This window comes from Aricia agestis, chromosome 1 (genome assembly GCF_905147365.1).
Source record: "Aricia agestis chromosome 1, ilAriAges1.1, whole genome shotgun sequence".
Classification (NCBI taxonomy): Eukaryota; Metazoa; Arthropoda; class Insecta; order Lepidoptera; family Lycaenidae; genus Aricia; species Aricia agestis.
Genome location: NC_056406.1, coordinates 1,578,514 through 1,584,195, shown reverse-complemented (window position 1 = coordinate 1,584,195; position 5,682 = coordinate 1,578,514).

The window sequence follows — 5,682 nt, the reverse complement described above, 5'->3', positions numbered from 1 at the left end:
TTGACTCTTATTTTTTCGAATTGCTCCCGATAAGTAGTTCCCGCTGCGCCCCAGAGATGATTTCCAATGTAGTAAAAAAATATATACATCTACAGCCGAACATATTAAAATTTATAACCTTCTCCTTTTTGGAAGTCAGTTAAAAAACAAGGGTGCAGTTATATAAGCTGGCACAGGGCGCAAAAAAGGCTATTTACGGCACTGAACGCAACGCGCCGTGTGGACTTGCTCTAATTGCAACATCAACATCATCCTTTGGTTTATAGTAAAGCAATTTTATCGTTGAAAATTGCACGGACAAAACCAAAAGGGCAAAAATAAATAAAATTTTCTTTTCTTCGCGTGTTTTATCAATAACAGGTGGACATCGAAAAAAATTTCCTTTCCCTGATTATAACCAATGGTGGATAAAGAGGGGAAATTGACGAAATAAGTAAGAATATTCAGAAATAGTACAGCAAAAGAATACCTCATCCATACCATAAAATACACAAATAATACTGAGCTTGTATGTTATTAATATTAGTCTAATAATTAATGTTACTATTTGAACAAAATGGGTTTTATTGTAGACATTTATAAATTTTAATAAACATGAAATGGTCGTGTGCCAACTGCCAACTATACATAGTTAAGTGCCATTCTAGTTAGTTAATTTAGCTTCATTTATTATTTTTATTTATCACTATCGTTAATCCTATCCTCTCTCAGTTGTACTTAATTCTTTTTTTCTTGATAAATTGTAAATTTTTTTCTTAGGTTCTTGTTTTTCAATGTCACTTTTTCAGTGCATAATTATGTAACAAGCATAAAGTTAATATACCTAGCGGAATAATTAACTTTATGGTAACAAGATACTTTTACGTTATGCTTCAACTCCCAAGCGGCCACATGCGGCCACGATAACAGTGTCTGGTTTTTCCACGATCGAGGTATCTGTAAATTTATTAGTCGAGTAGGTATTTTGAGAATAAAATATATTTTATTTACTTACAAAAGTTTTTTCTTTGTCCTCCCTTACATGGTGTCTGTGCCGCGGTTAAGTATTGCCTCGGCCTCGGCGTATTAAACTTATGAGACTGTATTTTTTAAGATTCCGTACTTCAAAAGGAAAAATAAGATACTTATTATAAACTATATAATGTACTAGATGACACCCGCAGCTGCGTTGCCCCAAAATTCGTTAGCGCGTGGGACACGTACATTTTTCCGGGAAAAAGTACCCTATGTCCTTTCCCGGGACTCAAAGTATCTCCATGCCAAATTTTAGCAAAATCGGTTCAGCGGTTGAGGTGTGAAGAGGTATTACAGACAGACAGACACACTTTCACATTTATAATATTATTAGTATTAGGATTTCAGAAAAGTGTAGTGCAAACTCTAGACCACAGGTCGACGGCTCCTCGAAGCTATAAAATTATCCAACTTCTAAGTTAATATGGCCGGTTTTATTAAAACTTATTAAATTAATGTTGCCAAATGTTGCCGTTCTTGTGTGCGTTGTACACAAGAACATTCTGAGTTCCTTTACTCACTCATGGGACGAGTGACGACTGACGACCGACACGACTGGCGAGACCTATGTATACTTTTTACATGCCGATCCAATCCCTTGATTCATCTCTTACTTATCAGACAATCAGATCATCAGCCTGCATTGTCCAAACCAAACTAAGAAATTAAACAAGTTTCAAAGCGGGAATCGAACCTCCGACCTCCAATTCAAGAGCTACGCTCAAAACCACTAGGCGACGGATTCGAATTCAACGAAAAGACTAAACATGTCACATTAACTTAAGTCTTAATGTGTCCTTCAAGAATGCTGTGCGGACGTAAAAACCATAATATTAATATGTATAAAGTCGCAGGAACTATGACGGTAGATTCACAGAATATTTGATATCACGATCGCAGAGGCTGTGAGCGGAATACCTAAGTACTTGGTAGTTGACAGTCTAAAATCTAGAATACGCCAGAGCGAGAAACAATTAGGATCAATTCAGACCACAACGCGACGCGTAGATGCATTTCTAACGGCCGTTCCCAATATTTGATCTATCTCTGGTTTTGCCCTACTAGAGATAGGAATAGCTCACATTAGACATTAGAGACATATATTTTATGGCAATTGTGAGCTATTCCTATCTCTAGTAGGGCAAAACCAGAGATAGATCAAATATTGGGAACGGCCGTTAGTGGTTGAGTATGTGGCGGCTCGCGGGTTCGAATTCCGCTGACGGAACAAAAGTTTTCAATGTTCTTGGGTTATGGATGTGTATCGTATGATAAAAATCTTAAATATAATATAAAAGGTATTAAATATATTTCCGTTGTCTGGTACCCGTAACACAAGTCCTTCAGGTGCTTACCACCGGGCCAGACTGACGTAGTATGAAGCATCCATTGATATAAGAATAGATGAACTAACTGGCATTATGTGTAAGTATTATAAAAATACGCTATTTCTTTTTTGGTCCTGCCTACAAGAAATTAATTACAATAATTACTGAGCTCTACATTTTTGAGAAATCATAATAACACGTAATAAAGATTAAGAATACGAGTATAAAATTCTTTGAAAGTATTTGAAATTCTTCTTGGTTTGTACTACTTTTTATAGTCACTTTACAAGCGAGAGATCACAAGAGCCCAGCAAAAACTAGATGTCATCAACACTAACACTTGACCTTACTAACAGCAAACTGGTCTTAAAAATACATGAGAACTACTAAATTACTTATGTATGAGAAAGAGGAAGGAAATACTTATATTTATTCTACTATTTATGGTTCCGTACCCAAAGGGTAAAAACGGGATTATTACTGAGAATTCGATGTCTATCCGTCTGTCTACAGGCTGTATCTAGTACCGCTATAGCTAGACTTCTGAAATTAACACAGATTATAATATATTTCTGTTACGGTTCAACACATACTAAAATAATAATAATATTTAAGGTGATTCTCATACAACAAACGTGATTCATTTGGCCCTTTTTGCTCCTAATCAATAATGGTACCTTTTACCTGTTAGGTAGTCACTTGAATTATTCACAAAATCGTTATAAATTATAAAATTAAGATAAAATAAAAATATCCATACCAAACACAATTTTTTGCGTATTTCTGCTCTATATAACAGTACGGAACCCTTCGTGCGCGAGTCTGATTCGCACTTTGCCAATTATTTAGATGTTATGATCCTTAATTCTTTGGGATAAAGACTAGAAAACTACGAATTTTTCTACAGCAGCAAGCGAGCTCTATAATGATGAAAATATTGCTAAAAAGTAAGAACGCTACCGACCATTTCAGATTTGGAACAAAAAAGTAAAACCTAGAACCATATCGGTCCACCCGGTGGATGCGACGATGACACGGATACAGACGGACAGAAAAACGGATTCATCAAACTTACTAGTTTTTGGTCGGGTAAAACGGCTTTAGACCTCATTAAACTTTAAGTAGAGCGAAATCTATTATGACTAATCGGTTCTCGTAGCAAGCTACGAATTGTCTACGAGCGGGTAGTAACATCAAATATTCTACCATTTCTTTTTTTAATAAAATTAGGGGGCAAACGAGCTAATGCATAACGCAATGCGTTATAACTGGTCACTGATGAAAAGCAACATCTTACATCAGAAGAGTTACAGGTGCTGTGCCAACCTTTTTTTTAGTTTTTTGCTTTATTTTTGAATACCCTATATTTACTTTGTTTAATACTTTGTATTGGGTATAACATTCGAATATTCAAATAATTACCATACTTATCGTAATTAGAGCACTCAACATGATAATAAAATATATCGATTACAGAAGCACAAACAGACATTTCACCGTAGACTTGCTGTCTTTATGTGTGGCTTCATACAACTTGCATAATATTAAATTAAAGATACTTGTAGATATCTGTATGATCATATAATTTAAGATAAAACGGATTTTTGTGATAACCGAGACAAACGGCCGTAAGTTTTTAGGTTAATTTGCAAGTAGAGTTATCAAAACTATTTAATAAACTTCTTATTTACCTATTACACACATTTAAATTTAATTTAAACGTAATTTATTTTAATTTTAGCGAAATATTCTACACATAATATCATAGAGACTGCGGCGAGGCGCACTTATTTTACACGATTTAAAAATCATTTTGTTCTACGACAAGATGAAGATACATTTGCAGGTTCTCTTCTGTATGTTGGTATGTGTTGCAAATGCTGGAAACTGCCAGACAACTGAAGAGGAAGCACAGAACCTCCTTGGTAATGAAACAGAATATCATAACGATGAACAATGTAAGTATACTGCAGTGTTGCTCTTACGGTCTCTATATTGTAAACTAGATGACGCTCCCAAGTCCGTTGCGCCTAAATCTGCTTATTACGCGGGAACCGCACATTTTTCCAGGATAAAAAGTATTCTATGTTCTTTCCCGGGATTCAAAGTATCTCCATGCTAAATTTCAGCAAAATCGGTTCAGCGGTTTAGGTGTGAAGTGGTTACAGACAGACACATTCGCATAATTTATAATATTAATTATTAAGACGCTGACAACTGCCAATGACCTTGAGGATTCGCATTTCTAAGCCACGCCCCCTAATTGTCCGATAAGACAGCGCCAGCTTTGCTAGCGGCTAAACTGGGAACTTCTAAAAGATAGGTTTGATTAATATTGAGCTGTCGCATAGAGATTTCAATAGATGGCGCGCAATAAATAAATACTATGTACTATACTTCCGTGAGCGAACTATAAGAGTGCGGTTCCACTGAGGAGCGGAAGCGATTTTCGATGATGATAAATTATATTATTGGTATTATTGGTATTAGTGCAGAATGCAGATAGAACGGAGCACAGCGGAGAGGTAATATTAACGCACTTGAAAATAAACTTTATAATCATTAAACTAAAGTGCATAAATGCCTGAAACTTACAAAAAATGCACGTTTGTCCTCGAGGATACGCGGGAATCTTTAAAAGTTTGAAGTCGATATTATACTGATTCGTTATGTCTATTGTGGTAGTAATGTAAGCCATACACGTTACGCAGGTAGACCGGAATGTGTGAGGGAATATACCTGTGCAGTTTTTTGGACCTGCGCAGGCGACCAGGTCCCACACACATACCGGTATACCTGTGCAGGCATACCTGCGTGCTGTACAGGTGCATCTCTCCCGTCCCCGGTAGACCGTAGCGTGTAAGGCTTACTTATGGTAAATAAAACACTATTTATATTATATTATTCTTTTATAATATACCTATTATATTATAAAATAATGACAAAACCCAACTGCGTAAAAACATTCAATTTTTTTCATAAACATTTTTTCTGTTACATTACAATTTACATTAAAATTACAATTACATAAGTACAGCAAGAAATAAAACAAAATTCAGGAATCGTTTTTTACTGTCCCGGCAAACGTTGCTTTGCCATAATATTATATTTACGATAATATTATTATTTTAATTGAGTGACTATAGGTAAGTATGTCACCATGGCAACGTTGATCGCTATCCCGTCGCACAAACGTATGGATGAAAAGATTCTTAAATAGACTTAATAGATTAGATATTATGCTGAAACTGTTACTGTTTAAGTAGCTTTATTTTCTAAGCTTTTGACGCTATTCTTCATATCTCTACCAACTGAATAATATACCTAGACTCAGTTATTT